Source organism: Venturia canescens, chromosome 10 (genome assembly GCF_019457755.1).
Source record: "Venturia canescens isolate UGA chromosome 10, ASM1945775v1, whole genome shotgun sequence".
NCBI lineage: Eukaryota > Metazoa > Arthropoda > Insecta > Hymenoptera > Ichneumonidae > Venturia > Venturia canescens.
In genome coordinates, this window is record NC_057430.1 from 996,667 (window position 1) to 1,024,664 (window position 27,998).

Genomic DNA, 27,998 nt, shown 5'->3' on the forward strand with positions numbered 1-27,998 from the left:
GATTTTATCATCTTGTAAGGTGATAAAGGATCCGAGGGCCCACCTGTGTTGTCCCCTGAGCGAGCCCGGCTCATCGAATCGAAAGAACTCACGTCCGTGTACTGGCATAGCGCCCAGCGCAGGAGGAAGGTTCTAAACGATATAACTTAGAATTAACGAGGCCTAGAGGACAGCAATTATCCTGTAGAGATACACGGTAAAAACTCGACCTCGGCCCTTGTGCAACTAACCAAAAGATATCATTTTCTGACGAGAGTATCTCCGTCTTTGGCCGCTACGGACCGGCGAAGTCCCGCTTAGATGAATTTGGATCCTAAATCCCCAAAGAAAAATACTCCCACCTCTTTCTTTTGACATTTTGTCTTTGGCCGCAGTGGACCGGCGAAGTCCCCACTTTCAGAAGCGATCGAGCTAACAATCAAATTTTCTACGAGGCTCGCCTCCCGCAGCCTTAATATTCAATTCGCATCTTTTTCAGATTAAAAAAAAAAAAAAAAAAAAAAAGCCGATGATGAAACTACCCAAGAAAGCGTATATTCGTGGAAAGGAAATCTGAGGCATAAAAAAAAAAAATATTATTAATTTTATTATTAAATAAATTCAAATACTAAATGAGTCAAAATCTAACGAAATACCCCCAGTCATAACGGCAGAGTCCAGCACACGAAATCCCGTACCTCACCTTCACTCATAAACTCAAGAATAACGTAAAACGTTTCAGAATATGTCTACGTGATTCTTCGCTACATTATATAATTTGTCACCCCTGGTATAAATGTATTTCTTGCATAAATAAGTTAACATTCTGAATTGTCCTTCCAATAGATATACAAGAGTAAGAGAGCTATGGGGATTCTGGACCAAGTGGAGGTGAGGGGGGAAGCGGTGCGGGGGGACCCCGCGCCGCTTCCCCCCTCGGCCCCTCCACTTGATCCAGAATCCCCATAGCTCTCTTACTATAGCGTGTTCCCCCCCCGCAACCGAGGGTCCCCGTGCGTTCAGTTGACCTGTCTGTAGGTTCGGCGGGAAGGGGAAGGGAGGTGTGAAAAAGAGAGGGATAGTTAGAAAGATGGTAAGTGTAAGAGAGGGATGGATAGATCAGTATGAATAAATAGAAAATGCATTTTATGTATCGTTTTTTTCATAGAATAATCATTTCCAAAGTAGATTTCAAAATGGATAGATGTGCAAGTATGTATGCAGTCCATCCGTCAAAAGAGCCGTGGTTACTGACAAAAAATGAACTTGAATGGATTCCCAAGGCTTTGCTTGTAAAATATTATAATAAATATATTCCCGTTCTGTGGGATCGATTGCCTGAACATTTGCAAAATGATAGTGAGGTGCAGTCATATCATTGGTGTCAAGATCATTTTAATCCTCCATGGGTATGAACTCATATTGATGCTCCATGGCCTGTACGTCGCAATTGTGAAAAGTGTTACATGATGGAAGAACTTATGAATATATATGTGGTTTATTGCATTCGAGATCCTAGTGAAATATCGTCTGAAGAACTTCAAATAATATCGCCAACAATGTTTAAGAAATATTTCAGCGACTTTACCGACATATTGTGGGAGCGTTTGCCTGAATATTACAAATCTGACAGTGAAATTAAATTTTTTCGTCGATGCTATGAACATTGGAATACCAATTCGGTGGGCAATCATATAGATGGTCCTGCACCTCTACGTCGAAATTGTAGAAAATGTAGAGAAGAGAGTGAAGAGTCTAACTGAGCTCAAGTCAATATCTTTGTAGGGAAAAGTATATAAATGGAGACAAAGAAGAAAATCCAAGAAAGTGGAAAAAAAAACCTGTTTTCCCGAGCCGTATTATGATAACGATGGGTGCGAGATGTGGAGGTGGAAGTTTGGTGATATGTTTGAACCTGCGCATCGAGAAGGTGGAGGGGGAGCGGAAATGGATGATTTTGAAAATGAAAAAGGGAATCGAGAGCTTTGTCATTCAGCCTGTACATCAGCTCCGAGTTGGACGTTAACCCATTAATGCGCAAAACGCCAATTTTGGACACGCAATTTCAGGTACACAATTTTAATTGAGGAACCGAAGGAAAATTCTTCAAAATCTCATATAGGGGGTTTTCGAGGGTGCTCTTTCAGAATCTAGCATTTATTTCGCAAAATAAAATCAAGATCTTTATTATTTTTGCGTTTTTATTCAAAAAGTCAAGAATTTTTGACGTTTTTTTTCCTTTCAAATCGATTTTTGTCCTTGTTTCTGCACTTGAATAACCATATTATCACTATGAAAGGTGTCCTTAATATTTGAGCTTTCTAAAACACTGGTTATGAACCCTTTTTTCTCTCTTAGTTTTTCCAAGATGGCGGTTTATGCAAAACAGCATGATGTAAATTTGCATGATTTTTTTTCTCAAAAAGTATCGATTTCACGAGAAAAAATTATAGAATAAAAAGTGTTTAGAATCGTCCGAAGAATACGTGTGAATTTTTTCAGAATTGTTTTAGCTATTTTTGAATTTTACAATTTTGACAATATTTTGAAAATTTTCAAAAATTCTGAAAAAATTCACACGTATTCTTTGGACGGTTCTAAACACTTTTCGTTAAAAAAAATTTTTTTGTTAAGTTGATACTTTTCAAAAAAAAAATTATGAACCTATTTAGTATGCGACGGACAAAAAATTACAAGAAGGCATAACATAATCGTCACTCTGCCACTATATAATAAATAATACAGCGTTGCCCAGTTCTCACCACGGGGAGGTCGACGATAAAGAGAACCTGTTTTTTTGTTTTCCTTTGTTTCTTTTATTTTCTTGATATGAATCATGTTTTATTATCTTATATTCTTTTGCATGTGCTGAATCGAAACAAGTTCTGCAAAAATATAAATTGCACGCCATGCAAAGCTTTTGAGTTCTTACAAAACATTTTTTGTTGGAACATTTTTTTTTTGTTTTTGTTTGTTGTACTTTGTGAGGTTTTGCATTGGCGGTTTTTTTTCAAATAACTTTTGTGCAACAGCCAAACAAACATCTTTAGTCCCTAAAGCAGATGAAGGTAAAAAAATAGGAACTAAAGATGTTTGTATGGCTGTTGCCAAAAGTTATTTGAAAAAAAACCGCCAATGCAAAACTTCACGAGGCACAACAAACAAAAACAAAAAAAAATGTTCTAACAAAAAATGTTTTGTAAGAACTCAAAAGCTTTGCATGGCGTGCAATTTATATTTTTGCAGAACGTGTTTCGATTCAGCACATGCAAAAGAATATAAGATAAAACATGATTCATATCAAGAAAATAAAAGAAACAAAGGAAAACAAAAAAACAGGTTCTCTTTATCTTCGACCTCCCCGTGGTGAGAACTGGGCAACGCTGTATTATTTATTATATAGTGGCAGAGTGACGATTATGTTATGCCTTCTTGTAATTTTTTGTCCGTCGCATACTAAATAGGTTCATAATTTTTTTTTTGAAAAGTATCAACTTAACAAAAAAATTTTTTTTAACGAAAAGTGTTTAGAACCGTCCAAAGAATACGTGTGAATTTTTTCAGAATTTTTGAAAATTTTCAAAATATTGTCAAAATTGTAAAATTCAAAAATAGCTAGAACAATTCTGAAAAAATTCACACGTATTCTTCGGACGATTCTAAACACTTTTTATTCTATAATTTTTTCTCGTGAAATCGATACTTTTTGAGAAAAAAAATCATGCAAATTTACATCATGCTGTTTTGCATAAACCGCCATCTTGGAAAAACTAAGAGAGAAAAAAGGGTTCATAACCAGTGTTTTAGAAAGCTCAAATATTAAGGACACCTTTCATAGTGATAATATGGTTATTCAAGTGCAGAAACAAGGACAAAAATCGATTTGAAAGGAAAAAAAACGTCAAAAATTCTTGACTTTTTGAATAAAAACGCAAAAATAATAAAGATCTTGATTTTATTTTGCGAAATAAATGCTAGATTCTGAAAGAGCACCCTCGAAAACCCCCTATATGAGATTTTGAAGAATTTTCCTTCGGTTCCTCAATTAAAATTGTGTACCTGAAATTGCGTGTCCAAAATTGACGTTTTGCGCATTAATGGGTTAATCTCACTCTCGCTCACAATCTTTTTAACTCTTCGAAAAAAAAAGAAAATGGACTTCAAATCTCTGAACAAAGTTGCCACATTGGAGAATCTACCGTGGAAGAAGTTGATCGAGCTTGAAGTTAAAACAGATTATCCAATCCACAATATTCGATCGGTGAAAACCAAATTTGGCAAACGATACGTCGCTGACATCGGAGGCGAGTTCTCAGTCTTTCTACCTGGACGACTTGCCGAGGCTTTTGACCAGGATGTGGAGGGATTCAATCAATTGTTGGAGGCAGCTCGTTCAAGGGAACTCTATATGGAAACATTTGCCGACAAGTGGAGTAAAATTGAGTTTAAACATATTGCAAAATCTTCAGAGTGAAAACAGGAGAAGAAGTGTATCATCGTTGTGAATAATCTTAATAAACATAATATTGTATGCTACGCTGATGAGAAGGGAGTTGATAATAAAAACGAAGAAAAGTCACATATTATCATCGGAAAAAAATGTTTTATTTTTCATTGAAGAATCCCACGTTCACATAATGTTAGATATACATATAACCAACTCCTTAGAGATTTCACATTTTCATTCGCACAGTTATATTTTGAATTTTCATTTCGGCGGTGGTGGTGGTGGTGGTGGTGGGGACAATTGACGTGAACTTTTGGCAACTTCTGCAGCGATGGACAGTCCAGAGTCTCTAAATCGATAATCTCCGTTGATAGATCCAACAAACTTTTCAGCCACAAAGATTTTTCACATCCTTTCACATATATTACTCGGGCTCGTTGTAAGGTGGTTTGAATTATAACTTTTGTTGTATCATATGGTAGATTTCCATAGTCCCATGATATTCCATGATAGTTTCGTTCCAACCATTTGTTCATTGTCTTATATTTAGCTGGTAGAGTATGCCATGCATATGGCGATTCGAAGAATAATGTAAGAGGTTCAGCATTTTTGTCGTTAGCACGAACAATTGATATTTCTTTGAGGATAAAGTCGTTGGTGGGCCCCTTGAAACCTTGTAGATCCACGATAAAGTCCATCGCGACTGATGTTTAGTCAACTCGTAACAATGATCTTATACTAATTTTTTTACCCCACCACTCAAGGGAGTGTATTCGACGATACGATCATGCAGTATGAGGCAGTATGCACACGTTGACGCTGGTACATTTTCCTTCATTTCAAATTCGAGACGTACATCGACAGGTCCAGACTTGAGAGAATCATTTTGCTTTGAGCAGTCAATGACTATGAGAGGAGCATATGTCAAAAAATTTGCTTTCGTCAGCCACGGCTCAGCCTCCTTATTATAGTACATCGATTGAAAATTTGTATACATGTCATAGAGCAATGCATACTGATTTTGTGCTATATTTAGATTCATATTGCCATAAGGATAACATTGTGAATTGAGGTATAATTTCACATCGCTCACGTTGCAATGATCAAAATTACTTGCATTCTGCCGTTTATTATTCTTCCGACCTGTTTGAAATGCCAAGATTACATATCGAGGTTTCTCCAGCTGTGTCGATGTCTTAACAGACCATACATGTTTCGTTGTAGCAGGTAGCATCGGATATTCATACAATTCCCAGGTGCGAAAGCTCATTGGAATTGGCGGGTCTTTAGCGATGAATTTTAAAAGCTGAATTTTTTTCTGGTCTGCTATGGTAACATACGGAACAAGCCATTCGATTTTTTGTAGAGTAATTTTATAATCCTGCGCAGTCGTTTGAATTACTGCATTATCATTGGAACGTGATCTCGTTAAAATCAATTCATGCTTTGCATTCACAACCATTTTTCGATAATCTTCAGCAAAGCCCAGCAGCATACTCAGCGGTATGCATATGTCAAAGTTGCCCGCCGCATCTGCAATTTGTTTCATCTCCGCAACATCAAGCCAACCGCTGTTTTCAAGCATTGTACTCCTCGCCGACGAAAGCGAGGTGTATCCTTTTATGAGGGATGTAATACCCACATTCTTATTACGATCGATTTCAACTGCATTAAGTTCATAACGCACCTCCTCGAATAAATGACAAATGCCGTTGTTAACGAAATTTGTTGAAGTTAACACTGCTCCATCTGGCTTTGTCAATTTTCCACAAATGTGAATAGAACTTTTGCTCGGTAGAATTGATAAATCTTGATGTTGGATTGAAATACGTATTTCATCACTATTGTTGTATGTTGATGACGCATATGGTTGATGAGCATGAACCTCATAATGTATAATGGATTCATCGAACATTACGGGTGTTTGAATGTTTACAATTTCCGCTTCCATTTCACACAACAGATGCACAATGCACAAAGTAGATAATTCTTCACACGCGTAGCCCACGAACTCTGAGACCCAAATTCTTCAAGAGTAGACGATTTTGCGGTGTTAGCGCTTTGAGCGATGATCGATGACTGATTCTGCAATTCCATGCCGGTGGCTTATTAATATTGTCCACTCTATTGTAAACTATGCCCATCGAGATTTTATGTGCAGTCGTACGGTGATGATTTCTCCGCGAAAATTTACCAAATCACCGTCTTGATCAACAATACGAAGTTGTATATTGTCGATTGAACGAGTTGTAATAGGTAGATATATGACGCTTGATGGTACTTCAATGATTTTATAGCCTCGCGGTACAGATGGGAAAAATTCATGAATTGTATGCACTTTTTGTCCGTTAATGTAAGCACCAGTGGTTATATTGCACTCGACTCGTATGGCGTTCACTTTGAGAATGGATACTGGCAGATCAGACACATGTCTTTTATTGGCTTCCAATGAGCGCGATGCAAAGCCCAGCAGGGGTCCAATCGAGTTTTTAGATGGAAAATGTATAGGTTGATCACACTCCAGTTCACTGCGTAGTGTATTATTATTCGGTTTGAGCTGAATTTTTATGTTTTTACGAGTTAGTTCAGATTTTAAGTAATTTTCAATGTCCTCTATTTCATAACTACCCGTTGGTATGATCAATGTATGTGGTCCAACATGAAACTCATTCGAGCCAATGTCGATATTGGGAATTGAATTGAATGTGAGTAGCTCAACGAGGCCGAGAGTATAATTTTTGTCGGGTGATAGCACGATAGGTGGAAAGAATTGCGCCTCGAGAACAGATGACGATCCAGATATGGTGATTGTTAAGCTATCATCCATGATGCTTACAAATTAGAACTAAACTATTAGACTTGTATTCCTCATTTATATAGTGTGTATTTGCCTCGACGATTCAACTGACCACACAAAAATTTTAAACATAAATGACCGCATATTACGGTATTATATTCTTGATATTTTTTATAATTATATTTCACGCTACCAACATTGAAGTATTTCATGAGTTCGGGTGGAGGTGGGAGATTTCCAAAACTGTCAAAATACATGATTTTCCCACCAGTTTTTTTGAAAGCAACCCAATGCGTGCCAGGACCAACATTTTCATCCAAATTCACAATGGCAGATTCGCGTTTCAGTGGTCCACTCGCAGGTAGAGTATCTCGCATGTAAACTCCTCGAAAATTTGAAATTTTCATGATTCTCACATACTTTAGTAGATCATGATTGGTGAGTGGCCGATGTGGTAGCGTGATTATGCGTTTTTTTTTGGTGAAATATGAAGGCCCAAACCCTGCTTAAATGGTTTCATTACTAAACCTTTGCCCAAAGCAATCGCCTCGATGGTTCGATTATGACGTTTGTTTTCTTCCAATTGTTCTTTAGCCGATTGAGCATTATTCACAGCATTTGTTATTGCGGCCGCACCACCAGACAAAGCACCTGCAGCGCTGAGGCCGGCAAAGATTGGAATGAGAAAGGGTAGCAGACCCCCGGTTTTCGGGGGAACAGGTAACACTCGAGGTGTGCGTACTTTGACACCTTTCACGCTGGCACGAGCCCCTTTTAGTGCGGACAAGACCACTTTACGAGGATCATCACTTCGAATCATAGTTTTTCGTGCTGCACTAATGACCTTCTTCAAGCAAACACTTTTTGCCGCAGTTTTTCTCGTCTTCTTCTTCTTCTTATTCAACGACTCCATGCCCATACCGAATTTTCTTTTCGCCTTCATAATGTTCGTTACTGCCAAAGCGCTTGCTCTCTCACCGATACTAGCGTCTTTTGCGATGACTCGTTGCCACGCTTGTTCAGACAAAACTTTGTCGGCCAAATGCCTCGCTTCTAAATTATGTCGATTTTTCGAGTATGCAATATCGTGCTCTTTGCAAGCTGTATCCAGCGGGTTTATTCCAGGATCACCACGCGCAAGACGTTTGACCAACTTTGTGCCAGGTCCACAATATTGATAGCCCGGTAAATGTAATTCTATGGGAAGATTGTTGATGAGATCGTTGATTAAACCTTTACCCGACTTATGATGTATGATCATCACCGTTGGACAGGTCGTTCTTAACTGATCATTGCAGATGTTATAATGGTGTATTTATAGGGTTTTCAATTAGTCGCGTATGAGATGGTGCCCAAGAAACAAGTTTCAGGTGGTGGTGGTGGTGGTGGTGGTGGTGGTGGTGGTGGCGGTCAACTTCCCATCATAAATTTCGATGAATTTGTCGTTGGAGCGGGTGCGGGTGTGAAGAAGCGTCATGGAAATCTACTACCCAACAGTATTCGCGCCATATTTTGTGGACCATCGAATTGTGGAAAGACTAATGCATTACTCACGCTACTAATACATCCAAATGGTCTGAGATTTGAAAACATTTATCTCTACTCCAAATCGTTGAAGCAGCCAAAATATAGATTGCTTGAGCAAATGCTTCAACCCGTGGATGGAGTGAAATTTTTTCCTTTCAACGAGCATGAACAAGTCATTGCACCAAATGATGCTCGACCAAACTCAATATTTATCTTTGACGATATAGCATGTGAAAAGCAGGATAATGTGCGAGCATTTTTTTCCATGGGGAGACATGAGATTGTAGACAGTTTTTATCTATGTCAAACGTACACGCGTATCCCGAAACATCTTGTGAGAGATAATGCAAATTTTGTTGTGCTGTTCAAGCAAGACGACATGAACCTCAAACATGTGTATAATGATCATGTGAATACCGATATGACTTATGCATGCTTCAAAAACATGTGTATAAAGTGTTGGAAGTCGGAAAAGTATGGATTCATCACGATTGACAAGGATAGTGAAATGAATGCTGGAAGATATAGAAGAGGATTTGATTTCTTCCTCACTGAGGATGATAATGATGATAATAAATGATTGTTCTTTAGTGTTTATAGAACAGTCTGAAGTCTGACTTGCTCATGTCAACATGAAGAGCAAAGAACTTTTAAAGGAGAAGGCTGTATTGAGTGAACTTGCCAAGGCAAGTGATGCAATCAGACGGAAACATCGAATGTTAAAAAGTGGACGAGACAGTGTTCAGCAGAAAATGCATGATGTGTTTAAACCGATTGTTGAGCCGTTAGAAGGGCTAGTGTCATATACAAAAAACCCAAAAGATAAAATTAAGAAGGAACGTGTGAATGTTAAGGTGGAGAAGAGGGGTGAAGAGGAGCCTCAAATCTTTGAAAAAATACAAGACAACATGTTACACAACATTTCTCCAAAATATGATGATGATGATGATGATGAATGGCATGATGTAATTGTCGATGAGAATGTGCCCTCAACTAATAATAATGATGATGATAATGAAGATAATGATAATGATGATGATGATGATGAATCATCTAAAGATGTTGATGAGTTGATAAATGAATATTTGAGTTTACTACGTGGAAATAACAAGACGAAATTAGACTGCTTGTATGGTGTACGAAATCTCGCTCAGAATAAATTGATGATTGGCAATTCACCAATTCATTTTGAACTCAATCATATATCAGTTGGAGCGGAAAAGTATCCAAAAAGTATTGGTTTGATCGAATTATTGTTTAAAAAGAGCCTGAGCTCAAATATTTAACACCAAATGACTTGGAGAAATATCAAAAAATTATTATTTCAACGAATGCTCATAGAAAATTTTATAAACGTAATGGTGCAGTACGCCATGATAAAAGTAATAAATTCAAAAATTATATATCCAATATGCTGCATAGCAATGGTGGATATAAAAAAGGTGGTGGTGGGGGTGATAGTGTTGGTCTGCCCAAGTATAAGGTGGCACGCAAGCATACCTCTATCGACTACGTGCATTGGGACGATCCGAATGAACTAGTGGATCGTCTTCGCTTATTACTCGCATCGCAAGCAGCCGGAAACTCATCGCATTCGAATGAAATTATTTCAATTATTGAAGAATTGCGCGAAGCTGAAATCATTTATTAACATGTGAGGGCTTGCTTTCATCCGCATTCCCAACATGACAGTCGATGTGTTTGGACGAAAGCTGAGTAGACGTGGTGCAGGTCCTCCGGGTAAACCAGGTGTTGGATTCAATAAAACCCCAGACGGTCATTTTCATTTGGAACGAAAACGATTGGGAAACGTTGGCGACCCAATAAATGCCAGAGATGTTGTAACACTCGGTGTATTAAGTAAACACATTCATTCTATAACTCATGGTGTGACTCATATAACGACGCAAAGGTGCGAATCGAATGTGGCTGCTCTAGAGAAGCGTGTAAAAGATGATCTCACCACTCTACGCAAGGAGATGAAAAATTTGGAAAATGCGATCGCGAAGCAAATAAAAGATGATCTCCCCATCCTGTTAAAGGAGATGCAAAATTTGGAAAGTGCAGTTGCAAAGCTTAAAAGTGACTTCAAAATTTTACAATCAAACTGAAGTGAAACGATCGAAGAAAAAGCCAACAATACTCAATCATGAAAATGTGGTAAGACGTGTTGCGACTGACGAGAGAAAATGAGTGATAAGAAGCGTGCCGTGGTGGAGGAGCTGCATAAGCCAGCTCGACGAAATTATCCACGTCAACGAGTGGATATACGCGGCCTGGATGAGACTTGGCAAGCTGATCTTGTGGATATGACCGCATACGCACAATACAACTCCAAGTATAAATTTTTACTTACCGTCATCGATATTTTCTCTGTCACGTCCCGCGTGCGTTAGGGCACATCCGCGGGGCGTGACGACGCTCTTGAGACTTGGCAACGGAGCGACCTTGGCTCGACCTCTGTGCGTCGCCTCGTGTCGTCGCGAGTTGTGGGCCTCGGAATCCGCTGGCTCAGCATCGCCTGACCCGGGTTTCGAGGAGGAATATCCTTGGGTGCGACCGGGGTGCTGACGGCGCGGGAATATCACGCCACGACGATCGCTTTCGAGCAATCGTCGCCGTGGCTGATATTCTCGGCCTTAGTTCCGTTTGATCTTCTCAGACACTCGGTCGTCCCCACGGATAACTCCGTAAGTTAGCCACTCGCGGCGGTTAAGTAAAACCTGAAATAAAGGTGAAACCGCACAGAGGTCGTCAGCCTAACTTTCGTTAATAACGCGAAGTGAGCAACGCACTGCCTCTTGCCTCACGAACGTTCTGTTGCCGAGTCTTGCAGACTCTTGTGTGCACCCCCTATCAATCTTCTCTCACTTCTTCATATTCTTTCGTTATTTCCCTTCGGTGTGTGTGTGTGTAAGCGTGTGTAACCACCGCGCGTCTGTTGTAGCGCGGTGCTGCGGTGTGCAAGAGTGGAAAAGGGGAGGGGAGAAGTGTCCCCTCGAAACCGATAACTGTAAGTTCCGATTCTCTGTTCATGTTCTATGTTTCTCTCTATTTTCTTACTGTTCAATAAATTTGCAATTACAACTAATAATTTGTCCGAGTTTCCTTGACACCTTGAGCGTTCCCGTCAACTTTCCCCGGGGCCCGTACGGGACCATAGACGAACCTAAAATCTCGAGAAATCCTACGCTTCACGTAGGTTGGTGGCAGCACTACTCATAGACCGTCTCTCAAATAATCGTCATCTTTGTTCGTCCCTTCTGGACGTAACAAATTGGTGGCAGCGGTCAAGACCATGATGGCTTCGACCTACCAGTGGCCTACTTCTCCCGTATACTCATCCCAGCCGAGGTGAACTATGGCACGACCGAGAAGGAGTGTCTCGCGGTCATTAAAGCTCTGGATCATTTTCAACCGTACTTGTATGGACGGAAGTTCAGGCTCGTGTCGGATCATGAGCCTCTTAAATGGATCGGTTCCATGAACGACCCAGGTAAGAGACTCGTCCGGTGGAGACTGGCTCTCCAAAATTACGATTACACGTTTGAATATAAACCTGGGAAGCTGAATGTGAACGCGGATGCTCTTTCCCGTAACCCAGTAAATACGATATCCTCATCAACTGACTCGTCGACCGACTCGGATTCGCATGAGTCGGAGGCGGGGAGCAAGCCGACAATGGTACTCCCTATAGACAGCAGTAGACGGCGACCGATCCCCGCTCCCCAGTCAACTCGCTCCGCGCCTCGAAATCCTAGGCGCCCCGACCCGGCGGTCAGGAGCCCGATAGCCTCTCGCACCCGACGTCAAACCGCTGGTGGTGGGGTGACGGCCGCTCCGAACTACGCCGAGTCGTCCGAGGCCAGCTCGGGAGAGGAGAGACGGCCCATACAACGACTGAGTCGTAGCATGCTTCCGACCCCTCTCCTTCCCCCGAAACGCATCCTAAAGAGACCACCGAAGCCATCAGCTGGGCAGACGGCGGTCGACTCGACTAATAACGATAATAATGATGCTTCGGGGGCATCAAATATCCCGAGCCCTGGACGTCCCGCACTCGAATCGCTGGTGTTGCTGGACGCGCCGCCGAGCGATTCTGAGGATAGCACGGTCGTCGAAGAATTACTCCCGAATGAGAAACTACGTGAGCCTCTTCGAGTAACGTTTGAGCGATTCGACGAATCCCTGCGTGCTCTCGAAGAAAAGTTCAACGGTTCTGGAACGGGGCCAGACTGTGCTGAGGTCGACCTGCCCGATCATGTATCGGATGGAGCTGAAGTTGACGAGGAGACTCGTGAGGCTCTCTCGGAAATGGACCCTATCCAAGGTAGGGACGATCGGGTATTGACGCGACGACTGGAGAAATTAACGCAGCGCTTTCGGGAAGTCCCGGAAAGCGAGCTGCTGCGTAGGGTCAGCTTGACGGGACCTAATATGTCCCGTGCGAGCGAGCGAGACAGCGAGGCGGACGACGAGGGCGACGCCTTGGAAAACCCTGTGGCAGCCTCAACGCTCTTGCATGAGTCTGCTATAGAGAGAGATAGTCGGCACTCCGACTCCTTCCCGCGCCCCTCGCCCGGCCCACAAGCCCCTCGCCACGCGCTGGCTCCCGAGGCCCGTTCCTCGCCCCCGCGCGCTCCAGTCACTGAATCCCCTCAGCCGGCTAGTACCCCTCCCCGAGCCCCTCCGCTGGCGCACCGACGGTCAACGAGACTGTCGCCTGTTGCGGAGGGGGAGGAGGTAGCGTCGGGTTCTCCACGTGGTCGGACGTTGCTAGGCAACGTTGGCCGCACGAATAATATGGAGATTCCCGCGGTGACGTACGAACCGTACCTTGATGTATGGGACGTTCCAACTCCAAAAGCCGCCACTCCTCCCGAAGTAGAGACTCGCTCCAATATAGTGGGAGATCGCGAGAGTCTCACGTATAAAATGGATAATTATGTACATTTTATTTCATCTGACGGTGAGATTGTCACCCCGATCGGTAGGCTTCTGCTCGACCTGGGATTAATCGACCCGGTCGCCTTGAAGGCTAGAAACCTGGCGGTCGGCCAGATTGCTCTGACGCGATCCGGTCGGCGCAGGATTTTCAGTGTCGTAATCAAATCCAAATATTACGACCGTACCGACCCTAAAAAAATATGGTGCGGGCTCAGGAGTTTGGAACGAGAATTCGCTCGTTTAAAACTGTCGTCTTTCCGAATTTCTAGGCACGGCGATTTTACGGATGAATTGGCCCCCGAAGAATTGGTCTCGATGATTCAGTCCTTGTTTGAAAATAAGGGCATGAACATCGCGATTTGCTACGGGAAGGCCCAGATACCTGCCTCGGAATTAAGGGAGGGAATAGTAAGAGAAGCTCATACGAGCCTTATAGGTGGACACAAAGGCGTGACCAAGACCTATAGGCGCATCCGAGAGCGCTTTTACTGGCCCACCCTTAAAAACGAAGTGCAGGACTTCATTCGTAGTTGTAAAGGGTGCCAAGAGCAGAAACTCGTGCGGGTGAAAACTCGTGAACCGATGCTGATTACTGACACACCCGTAGATACCTTCGACAAAGTGTCCCTCGACACCGTAGGCCCACTGCCTGTCACTCCGCACGGAAATAGACATATTTTAACAATGCAGTGCGGCCTGTCGAAGTATATAATGGTGGAGGCAATCCCCGACTTAAAAGCGACGACTATCGCCGAAGCGCTAGTCCGTCGGATATACAATGTCCATGGGGCCCCCCTCGCCATCCTCACGGATCGGGGTGCATCGTTCGTGAGCGGGCTATTGCACGAGGTTTCTCGGTTGTACAAGATAGCCCATGTGACTACTTCGGGCTACCGTCCTCAAACCAATGGGTCGTTAGAGCGTAGTCACATTGTCTTGACAGAGTACATTAAGCACTACGCCAACAGCTGCGACGATTGGGACCGACTCCTAGGATACGCTGAATTTTCCTATAACACCAGCGTACATGAGGCGACGAATTTTACGCCGTACGAAGTGGTGCACGGGAAGGTTGCCAGGCAACCGAGTGAATTTCCGTCCGGGGAAAAATTAGCAACGTACAGCGCGTTCGTGGCTAGCCTAATAAAACGATTAAGCGAAATCCGTGAAATCGTGGGGAAAAACTTGAACCAGGCGAAAGAACGCGCTAAGGGCTATTACGATCGCAAAAGCCATCCGTTCACAGGCAGAGTCGGTGACCAGGTATACGTTCTAAAGGAACCGAAAAAGGGAAGGTTCGATAGGCAATACCACGGCCCATACACCATAAAATCTGTCACCGACAAACACAATGTTATCCTCGAGACATCCACCGGCGAGCGGTTCGCAAAACATGTGGACAAAATTAAAATCGCATATGTTTAGCCGCTGGTCGATGTGCCGGGGAACCAAGCTAGTATGTTAGAACTAGCGTAGAACTAGTATGTTAATGCATGAATGTCTTTTCTGAAAGAAAAACAGCTTAAAGATGCTAGGACTCGTGTGCATGCTGCTTCTCCCCGCCGGTGTACTCCTTCTCAACCCGTCATCTGAGAGTTTATACCGCGTGAACAAGTTCGACGGTAATGCGGGCCTGTACTACGAACATGAAGGCCCCATACAACTACAGCGTGCAGACTGGAGGATAACCCTTCACATCGACTACTATAAATTTATATCATCTGTTCCGAACGAGCTCGCGAACATCGAGCGGGTCGAAGAGGAGTGCCGGCGCTACAATACCCACTTCGGGTGCGAACAACTGCTTCGGAAAGCCTATATCCTGGCTCGACAGAACCGCGCGCACGATGTGGTCGCCGAGCTCTGGGCGATTACCGGGCGCCAAGATATCCGCGTCGGAACACAGCCGCTCAAAACAATCAAGAAACGCGCGGCGCCGTTCGGGTTCGTCGGGAGTATTAGCAGGTCTCTTTTTGGTACCGCTACCGAGGAAGATGCTGCGTATTTATCCAGCCAAATCGATCGGCTGTTTGCGGACCAGAAAAGAACCATCCACCTCCGCGATAAACAGATGCACATCGTGGACGCTAAGCTCCAGGACTTGCATAACGAGCACGTCGCTGAAGTCCAGCGCGTGAAGGACGTTTATCGCTTCGTAGCGGAGATGCACGCAGAGCTACGCGAGCTTGCAAACCACTCTGCTATCGCGCATTATAATCTGACGATCATTGATTACGGAAACCGTGTCATTAATCAGATCGAGAATTTCATTCGCGCGGGCGAGAAATACATCTCGATAATCGGTTCCGCGATAAACGGTCGATTCGATGGGTGGGGATCAAATGTTGGAATGACTAAAATTTCGAACAGCTAAAATCTCGAATTTATAAACTTCGAATGATAATATGGAGACGGATAGATTCGACTAGAGCTTTGAATGCCGAAAATAAATAAAGCAGAAACTGCAATGTTCGAAGCACCTTTACATCGAAAATAGAATGTAACAATCGCCCATAGAACGATGACTAAAATATCGATTTTTCGAAAATTCGACTATCACTCTTTCGATTCATAAATTACTATAGTCAGCGATACTGTGAAAATTCACAATTTTGAAAATATAATAACGAAAGATCAAATATTACTGAGGTTGAAATACTGAAACACCAAAAAGTCGAATGGTCAAAATAGCGAAACGTTAGAAAGTCGATCGATCAAAATAAAGAAATGCAGCGGAGCTCCAAATACACGTGTCTCACTCACTCACTTACTCAGACCGGTGATCTCCAATTTTAAACATCGCCATTTTGACTTTCGCCTTTTCGAGCTATCGCTATTCCGCATATCCAAGTTTTATAGGCTCGAAAAATTCACTTTCGATTTTTTGCTACTCTATATTCTGGTCTGTCTGTAAAACAATTACTCTCCATTTTGAATTCGAAAATATGAACTTTTGACATTCGTACGGTCTGTAAAAATTGCATTCGAAATGCAAACTATCGAAATATATATTTTCGAATAAATGCGAATTCAAAGAAAAAATATTCGATTAAATACGTAATCTGCTAAATAGTCGATCGGGAATAAGAATTTCGAATTACTTATTTTTCTCCAATCTTACATGACGAATTTATTAATTTCGAAATATCGACCATTCTACAATTTGGTTATTCGAAATTTCGAACCCCACCCGATTCGATCCCAGCGCGATTTCTCGATCTCAGCTCGTCGACATCGCACACGAAGCCCAAGCACACGGGGGCGGACTGGAATTCCCGTACCCGGTTTCCTATCTGCGACCAGAAAATTTGGTGCACCTCGCGCGCACCGACATCCTATCACAAGAGTCACGGGTCATCATTATCGTCCATATACCACTTTTGGACCACTCGGTATATGATCTTTACCGAGTCATGCCGTGGCCGGTGCCCCAACGCTTTCGCAATGGTAGTGGCTCCGCCAGCGTTGCCCCTTCTTCCCCTTACATCGCTCTCGCTAGAGACCGCCGGACCTTCTTCCTCGCGGAAGGAGAGTATGTGACGCAATGTAAGCTAAGCGGGGAACGCCGGCTTTGTTCTGGCGGAATCCCGGTGCTAGACGTCACCACGGACGTGTGTGAACTCCGAATGCTCATAAATCCGTCTCGAGAAGCGTTGCGTGTGTGTGACATACGCCTACATAGTAGTCCCCTCGAGTATTGGAGCTATTTACCTACTCACGGCGGATGGTTATTCTCCATCACTAACACCATCAAGCTCCGTATCGCATGCCTACACGGCCCGACGCAGGAGATCCCGATGAGCGGGATGGGAGTGTTGCAGTTGGAAACGAACTGTGTGGGAACGACACCAACGACCACACTCTCGGGCTTACGTACATACACTAGCAAGAATATATATTATTACGAGCCGGGTATTACATTGAATATTTCATCGGTCGCTCCCACACTAGATCAGCACGGGTTCGTTCCCGAGCTCGGACCGAGCTCGTTCACGTCGAGCGATAAGGAGCGCGCCGCGAGCGGTAACCCGATCCTGGGAGATAAGGCCGGCGAGTCGTTGCTCGCCGTGGAGAAAGAGCTGAAGATCATCGGCAAGCATAAGAGAGAGAAAGAAGAACAGCACTTTCTCACTCTGACCAGTTTCTTTGGCCAGGCAGGCCTACTAGGCTTATTCATCGTCTACGCTTCGAGAGGTTGGCTGTCCTTCTTGCTCTTAGGAGTATGGAAGCGGCTATGCTGTCGGCCGAAGAAAACGTCGTCAAGGATGGAGCGGGGTTCCCACTCCACTCCAGATATTGGGCTTAGCCTTTCTGCACGTGTCGACGGACTCGACGGGGAGGGGGGCAGCTCGACGCCGGCCACTCGAGCCGAGCTACACAATAGCCTGCCCTGTATCCTCTACACCCCTCCACGTCACGTCCCTCGCCAGGAAATGTGCGTGTGACAAAGTAGCTCGGACGAATTCCATTACGCCCGAGTCCTCGTGCCTGAAACATCCTTCGCGCGTGCTCTCTCGTTCTGTTCTAAATTCCAAAACTATAAACCGAAGTTCTAACAGTGTTAACAAGTGAAAGTGGTGAATTCGTCACGAACCAGACCTAAAACTAATAAAATAAAAAAAAAAAAAAAAAAAAAAAAAATATATATATATAAAACAAAAAATATATAAAAAAAAAAGAAAAAAATAAACTGTGCGCGATTATAAAATGCAGGCCGTCGTTGCTCGATATATCCGCCGCCGTGAATGCCCAGTGTGCGCGCTATCCATCGCGGAGTGTCGGGACCTGTTCCTGTGTTTGCACGCGTTCCGTCGTCAACGGACGCTGGACGGGCTACCCGATTGGTGTCCCCTCTGCGACATGGTGGGAGACGATAGCCACGTGTCATCGTGCTTCAGAAAATTCCGCGTCCTGGTGTATATAGAGGCGCGGGACCGCAAGGAGGTGCTGGACCACGCCGGGTCGCGCGAGAAATACCTCGAGGACGCTGCGGCGGAGGTGGATTCTATCCCAGCGGCTCGCAGATTCATCATCTCCACGCGCCCCGTCACGCCCCTCGTGCAGGCTCCGCTCCCTGGGCCCTCTCGGCTTCCTCCCGGCGTGGAAATACGAATGGAAGGAGTGGCGGTCACACCAATCGGCCCCACCGGCCCCCCCGCGCCGCCATCGTCAACGGAGTGCCCGGTCTGTGGGAAACGCCGCGGATGCCCGGGGGTGGCCGCGTGTCTGGAATTGAGTGTCGCCCGGTTATCCCGGAGGAAGGGCAAGGTGGCCTGCCCCCTGTGCGGTGTATACGTGCAGGGGGAAGCCTTCGCGAGACACACCGGCGGGTGCCTCTCGCGCTGGGAATCTAGGGGTCAAGCCACGCAGTCGGCGCCCCAGATACGCGCGCGCGCTCACGCAGGCGAGCCCGCTCGCCCAGCGACGCGTTACACCGCTGCTTCGCCGGTACCCGTCGCTGCGCCGCCGATAACGTCGAGAGCGACCGTAGCACCGGCCGGACCTACACGACCTGCGGCACCGACAATGCGAGATACAACGGTGGCTCTCCGGGCCCGGGTGGCGGCACAGCCAGCCGCAAGTCACCCCGCCCCCGCGCCGGTGACTAGTATGGAGACTCCCACCCCAGCAGCGCGCATGGAGCAGCTGGGTGAGCTGCTCCTCAACGCCATGAGCGACGGAGGACCGAGTACAGCCGAACTCGGTCAGCTGACGGCCGTGCTGCTGCGGAAGATGCGGGAGAAGTAGCGCCGCATCCACGTTCGGTCTTTACAATTACGCATTTTTTTTTTTTCTTTTTATATAATTACTTACATTACTTATTGTCCATATGACTTCATGGTTTATACTGGGTTACCCTATTTCCTCTTTGTGTTCTTTTCCCTCTCTCTTCCCTTTATTTCTCCTTTACCATACTCTTTTCTCCATGTTCCACCTCAGTCTCACGTTCATCGAGGACGATGAAAGACCCCTAGGGGGGGTGGGTGTCACGTCCCGCGTGCGTTAGGGCACATCCGCGGGGCGTGACGACGCTCTTGAGACTTGGCAACGGAGCGACCTTGGCTCGACCTCTGTGCGTCGCCTCGTGCCGTCGCGAGTTGTGGGCCTCGGAATCCGCTGGCTCAGCATCGCCTGACCCGGGTTTCGAGGAGGAATATCCTTGGGTGCGACCGGGGTGCTGACGGCGCGGGAATATCACGCCACGACGATCGCTTTCGAGCAATCGTCGCCGTGGCTGATATTCTCGGCCTTAGTTCCGTTTGATCTTCTCAGACACTCGGTCGTCCCCACGGATAACTCCGTAAGTTAGCCACTCGCGGCGGTTAAGTAAAACCTGAAATAAAGGTGAAACCGCACAGAGGTCGTCAGCCTAACTTTCGTTAATAACGCGAAGTGAGCAACGCACTGCCTCTTGCCTCACGAACGTTCTGTTGCCGAGTCTTGCAGACTCTTGTGTGCACCCCCTATCAATCTTCTCTCACTTCTTCATATTCTTTCGTTATTTCCCTTCGGTGTGTGTGTGTGTAAGCGTGTGTAACCACCGCGCGTCTGTTGTAGCGCGGTGCTGCGGTGTGCAAGAGTGGAAAAGGGGAGGGGAGAAGTGTCCCCTCGAAACCGATAACTGTAAGTTCCGATTCTCTGTTCATGTTCTATGTTTCTCTCTATTTTCTTACTGTTCAATAAATTTGCAATTACAACTAATAATTTGTCCGAGTTTCCTTGACACCTTGAGCGTTCCCGTCAACTTTCCCCGGGGCCCGTACGGGACCATAGGCGAACCTAAAATCTCGAGAAATCCTACGCTTCACGTAGGTTGGTGGCAGCACTACTCATAGACCGTCTCTCAAATAATCGTCATCTTTGTTCGTCCCTTCTGGACGTAACATCTCCAAATTCGCCTGGGCCGCACCGTTGAAGAGTAAGAGTGGGAAAGATGTCACCGCCGTTATGGAATCAATTTTCCGCAAAGGACGTGTACCGAAAAATCTTCATGTCGACCGTGGCAAAGAGTTTTACAATATGGACTTTAAGAATTTAATGAAAAAATATAATATAAATTTATATTCAACATTTAGCAATTTAAAAGCTTCGATTTGCGAACGCTTCAATCGCACACTCAAAAATAAAATGTGGCTACAATTTAGTCTTCGCGGCAATTGGAAATGGTTAGATATTCTTAGTACTTTAATTAAGAATTATAATAATACTATTCATAGTACGACAAAAATGAAGCCGAAAGATGTTAACATCGCGAATGAAGAACGACTTTTACATAGCGTTTATAACCGAATAGAGGTGGTGAAAAAACGAGCAAAATTTAAAATAGGTGATAAAGTGCGTATAAGTAAGTTTAAAAATGTTTTCGATAAAGGTTATACGCCAAATTGGACAACTGAAATATTTACCGTCTCCCGTGTAAGAAGAACTAACCCAATAACTTACCATTTAAAAGATTACCAAGACGAGGTCATTGCCGGTGGTTTTTACGAGCATGAACTTTTAAAGGTGAAATATCCTGATATTTATCTCATAGAAAAAGTAGTTAAGAGACGTGGCAATAAGATATTTGTAAAATGGCTCGGTTTCGACGATAGCCAGAATTCATGGATTGATGCTGGTGCAATAAAATGAAATGAAAAAAAAAAAGGGAAAAGTGCCCCGTAGTTTTTCCTTTTCTATGTATCTCTCCCCTCTCTCGCTCACTCCCTTTACACAGTCCTTTCCCTCGGATGGTGCAGGTAATTTTCTTATTCTTCTCTCTCTCTCTCGCGTTCTACCTCACTCGTTTTCACGTTGACTTGAAATTACTAACTGGGAGGGAGATATATTGGAGTAGTAAATAAAAAAATGACTCGGAGACAGACTTATTATGTTTTTTGGATATTAGATTTTATTATTTTTATTAAGAAAAAATATTTCATGAAAAATATATTTTGACAAAATATATGAAAGGTTATCAACAATATAATACACACACACACACACACACACACACACACACACACACACACACACACACACACACACACACACACACTTTTTTCTTCAACATAAGTCGATGGAATTGTCGGAGTCACTAGCCTCTTCCTCCTCCTCCTCCTCCAACATTGGTATTTCCAACACACCCCATTGTTGAAGGAATCGGATTTCCTCGGGATGCATTGGTGGTGCCCTCAAGTTATCGTCCTCCTCCTCCTCCTCCTCGCCCGCTGCCATCACGTCCATCTCCTCTTCTTCCAAGTCGAAATTTAACCACATATCATCATCGTCATCAAACAATGATATCTGGTCATCTGCATCACCAACTGGATGAGTTCCATCATCATCATCATCATCATCATCCTCACCATTCGCGAAGTTAGCAAATTTGTTAGTTTGCTCATATACGCTGCAGAACCACGATCCTGCAGCAGCAAACTCGAATGGTGTCGTGTCGTTGGATTTGCGACCAGCTGAGAGGCTGTAAACGAGATCGACATAGTCGATGCGTTCGTCCGGGTCCTCCGAATTTTTTATGAGCCGTCCCCACACTGCATCGGTGTTGGTTTCCTCTTGTGATATTTCAAGAGTCCAGCCGACACCTTTAATCGCTGCATCAACACTCTCGATGTGTAATGGTTTATAGTCCACACCAATCGGTCCAATGCCACGGATCCCACACACTACCGCCTGATATGGCACTTCGAATGTCCATCTTGGTGGTGTGAAAAGTTCATTGATTTTCACCATGATTTCGAAGCCATAATCACCGAGCCAAACAATCACATTATCCACTCCCGCTCGGCGGATGACCGTGGCCCGATAATGTGTTATTTCCTCCTCACGATAGAGAAGAGCCTTCCCCGGGTATACCTCTTCCTCGAGAATGGGATGAACCTCTGCATGATCAAGGGGTATATCGTTGACTGCTTCCAACACTCGATGCACTAAACTGTTGTCTTCACCGAATATATGAACACACACTTGGCTCGGATTGAGCACGCTGGAAATGCGTACATAATGATATGGTCCGACCAACTTGTCAGTATTGAAGTTTTCATAATACATGATGAATACTTTTTTGAGATGGATGATTTGAAAAGATTGCGAAACGTACTGTGGTGAGTACTACGGTTGAATGAGGGAAGTTTTTCTTTCCAAAATTTTCTCTCCCTGAAAAATTTTTTTCCCCAAAAAACAATGTGAATGGGGGATAAGAGTGGGAAAAAATGGGTAGTGTATCCTCCTAATGAGTAAAAAAATTGTAGAAAGGTAAGGAAGAGAACTGCGAGAAGAAGGGTATGTGGGGAGATGCGGAAAAAGGCAAACGTTAAACAACGCAGATTTTGAACCTTAGGCATCATCCTAGCCTGAGCAGGTGCCTCAGTCATTTTAATCTTTCTCTCTCTGGCCCACTCTTCGAATGCGTTGAAAGCTTAACCGTTCCCCAGGTTGGAAACGTGAGCAGGTATCGATGGTCTGTCAAAGGAAAACGTTTTGGTATTTTATATGAAAAAATACCATGGGAAATTTATCCTGAAATAACATCATGTGTTAACATGCTCTGGGTCTGGAAAAACTGCTAATTGATAGAAAAAAGAGGAAACATCAATGGTTTGATAAAACTATTTTTATTATGTGTGAAAAATATACAGGAAATGTACATTAGATATCACTACACTCTCGCTCTCTCTCTCTCACTCTCTCGCTTTCATGACTTTCCTTAAGCTATTATTTACAATGGCACTCGATAATGTCCCCATGGTAGAGTTTGTACACTTCCTGGAATGATATATCGTTTATCGTCGTGAGGACTCAGAGCAGTTTTTGTCTCTGAAATTGTATATACCTGATGTAAAAATGATCTTATACAAGACTGACTACGAGTTATTTCAATATCATGCTCTAAGCATTTCATATAATCGTCAAAGGTTATTGTTCTAGCGACAACATTACTCTTCACTCCCTTCACCTTTTTCGTTTCTTTTTTACCCTCCACGCGTGTTGCATACATTTTAGATCTAAGGCCCACGAATTCAGTCATAATAGCCCCATTGTTCTCATCTTTCATGAGACCTGGGACCTTTTTATTGACCAACGGGATTTCATATACATTATCACTTGGATAGTCGCTCGAGTCAAATTTTTCAATATTTCGCTTCATATCCTCATATACATCTTCACAGTGAATGTGATATATAAGACTATCAGTGTCTGTATACAAAACTTTACACTTGTCATGATATAATGGAACCATAAAATCATGATGAAATTCATACAAGCATGTCTTTGAAATGTCCAAAATCGACATTCCAACATATATAGGCTTGTTGAATTTCACCTCGAGATTACGCAATTCCACTGCGGTGAGATTTTCAGCGAATATGCTGCGACTATGAAAATTTGGCTTTGCAATCATTGCCTCTGCACCATATCGACCATCCCATTGCGTTAGAATTTTCACTTGTACATGCGTGCGTACGTCTTCCAGTGTTTTGCCAAACACCGCATTGTTCATCAATTTGAACATTGTTTTTTCAAATTCGTTCTTCGCTTGAGTTCGAAAATACGTATTCAATTCAATGTATGATTGAAGCCAGGGGGATTGCTCGAATTGCAATATTCGATGGATTTTTGTAATTTTCAATCCATGATCTAGACACTGTTGTAAAGCACGATAGTGAATTACATAACGCTTTTTTTCATGGACCGTTGCAAGCAACTTTTCCTGCTTCTTACCCGGAGGTTTATCATGTGTTGGACAAAACGGTAAGTCGACGTGTGTATCATGTAAATTCTCAGGGTATTCTAAATCAACTTCGAGGATGTAGCCGATTGGTGAATCTGCAGCGATCGATTCAATGTTAAAATTTGTAATATCAGAAACCCACTGAATCTTAGAATGAGGCAAACATTCCGTCATTGCCCATCCATACAAGTTATTCACATCATAATACATAAGATATGATGAGGGTTCCGATGGATTGAACGATTTCATGTACTTATTATTTGCTTTCGCATACCTGCAAGAGCATTGACTCAAACCTCCTCGTATACCCCTCTCAATGAATAGCACCATGTCAATGTCCGTGAGTAACTCGAATTTAATCCCCGTTTTTTTCATCATTGCATCCCAGGAGAATCCGGGAAGCGTGTAATAATGTGCTGGATCGAGAGTATATCTTTGTAGGCATGTATCACGAAAATTTTCAAATATATCAGCTAATAGAAGAATATCCGTCTTTAGATACAAATCGCTGTATTCACCGAGCGTTCGAAGTGAAAATCTCTCCCACACATTTTTCGCGTGTGCATACTCTGAATCATCGATTGTCTCGTCAGTCAATGAACTATAAAATACACCTTGAGCTGGAAGACAGGTCTCATCTAATTTTTCCATACTATCAATGTACTCATATGGAAATACTCCTTTTCGAGTCAAGAGCATGAAATCATCTGCGGATAAACTTTGAAATTGAGATTTTAAAATTTTGAGTTTATCTATGGTTAATAGTGATGCTAGTTTGTCTAGACTTGTGCTTAGAAATTTGAAAGAATCAATGAAGCGCAGTTTTATATTCTTCCGTGTGTCTTTCGATGTCTGCACGGTCTTTGTAAATGAAATGTATTTTTCTTTTGTCAGAGGGAGAACGTCAACTTTCCCCGCGAATGCAGTGGCCACTTCTATGATGATAAAATGAGCATCGTACCCTGACAAATTGTGAAATACTATCGGAATGACGAAGGAATTTTGATAATTTAAATTACAATTAGAGTGTGCTGGACCTCTGAATTGCCCCGTTAGATGGCAATGATCACGCACACGTTGCTCTTGTTTTTCGAACGCTTTCTCACAAATATGACAATTCCTATCCTCACGAAATTTTTTCCATTCAGCCGGTGTTAACTCATTCATGGGGATCGTGCGCAATAAAATTTTTTCCACTTTCAATGCCAAGTCTCTCAACTCCTTTACAAGCCATTCTATACAATTACTACCGCGATGAGAATAATAACCCGACAATTTTTCATCGTATGAACAGCTTACATAATATCCAGCGCTGAATGCCCGATGGTGTTGTTTTTTCTTCTCTTCATCTTCAGTCTTCATGAGGATGCACTCCAGATCTGCATAAACGACAAATGGATGTCGCTCTTTTCGGTTGGTGTTTGTGAAACTTAACCATTTGTCAAGTTCGTTGGGCAGTTTCACAGCGCATTCATTCAATTGACCGCAATCTATTTCATGCGAGTGTAGTTTCTCAATCGATGGGAAATAGTGTAGACAGCTGTAAAATTGAAAAATTATTGATTATATGTTTTTCAAGATCTATGATTAAAATTTATCTCCACTCCTTTTCACAACTTACCGATCACAGATGTATTTGCACGACCGATGTTTGCTTAAACTCGAGCCCACCAGACGAGCTAGATTCTTTATCATCGCATAGTGTCCAATGTTGCCAGGATGTTGATCTTCAATATACAGCAAGTTCACATGCCTATCCTTCTTATTAGATGTTACATGAATTGGTGCCACCGTATCCTTTTTCATTCCATATACGTTTATCGAGAGATCGTTAAGTTTTTCAAATTTTTTCACGCGGTTCACGGCTACGGGGAAAGAAATCCCGGCTAAATTCAACACTGTGGAGTAGTGGGGGTATGACGCTGTTCGGTCGCTGTGACTCTCTGCTGGATAGAGAGCGGCCACCACGGCCCAAGCAAAACATGCATTGTCTTGAGATTTTACATTGACAATTGCCTTCTTCGAGGCTATATGTCGTGGCAATCTAATGTGGCATCCCGCACTCAAAGGTTTATATTTATTAATATTAACTGTTAGATTTAATATGCGAGTTAAAGACCACCCACTGTCACGTTCTTGAAATTCATCAAGCAAAGTCAATGTAGGCTCAACAATATGTTGAGCATACCACTCACTCAAATCAGATGTTTTGAAAAGTTCTACATTTCGCGTATTTATGCTTTTATACATTTGTTTTTCCCCTGTCGAGAAATCACCGTTGAATAGCGTATTCACTTTCACAAAATCATGTTCAGCAATGAAGTTTTGCACTTTTTCAATAACAATTTCACCTGCGTCTGAGAGGAAGAGTCTTGGATCAATGTGTTTTTGATTGATCACAGCACCGGTTATCAAGCGATTTGCGAATGCACTCTCCGTCTCTCGCCAGATTAATCCATTATAATTGCCCGCACCAATGTGGCTAAAACGTTGACTCGTCACATGTTTTAAACCTTCCAAACGCATAATTTGAGCCGCCACATATTGATAATAACCAAGTCTCAATCGTATACGTTTCACCTGAGATTCCGCTTTCAGTAAATCAATCAAATCATCACATTTCTTTTCCCAAGCAGTATATTCTTCTATTGAACGAAGCGATGCAGCTTGCTCACACAAGTTCTTCTCTTCTCCCGCAAAAGCCATGGGTGCGAAGCACTAAAATTTTATTGAAGTACAAGCAGGACAACTACCTGACTAAAACTATGATACTTCTCGATGAGCCCTCAGAATAAAAACCTTCTGATTTATCTCTATGTGGGGAAAAAGTGATTTTTTCTCACCAATAGAGAAGAAGAAAAGTTAAAGTAATTGTGAAGGAGAGGGGGAGCGGGGGAGGTGCTACAAGATTGAGCCTCCCTTATCGGTCGAGATGATGCTGATGAGTTTTGAAAATATTTGGAAATGTCGTTGGAGCTCTTCAAGATAATAAACTCGAATATATTGACCATGTTCCCTTTCATCAGAAACATCCGGTATCGTCAGTATGCTATACAGGTATATGTTGACGAAAATGGTTTGGACCTCCATGACGTCTGCTAAGACACCCTTTGCGGCGTGGATTTTTCCCCCCAAAAATTGTGTGGGAAAAAACACTTTTTCCGCCATCGCACCTAGCAAAAAATTATCTGAGGATGGGAGGGGGGAGATGAGGGAAATACTGAGCTTCATCAAAATTTTAAACTCCACTCATTAGTCTTCAGACATTTTCCCGAGCGAGTCGAGCAAGGGTATAATCATCGGACTACCTGAAACAATTCCATGTGAATAGTTTTTGCTTGTTATAAGCATTTTAACAATAAATTTGTGAGGGTGAAAAAAATATTCTTGAAAAACAGTAAAAAAAAAAGAAAAAAAATGAGTGAAAACTGTGAATCAAAAAAAATTAAGCGTGTGTTCAGTGAGGAGCAAAAAAATGCTCTTGACCGCACATCTGAAATTTGCGCAATCTCCGTATATTATAAGGCCGAACGTGGAGAAAAACTGTGTGGTGTCTGTATCTTGGAAATTGG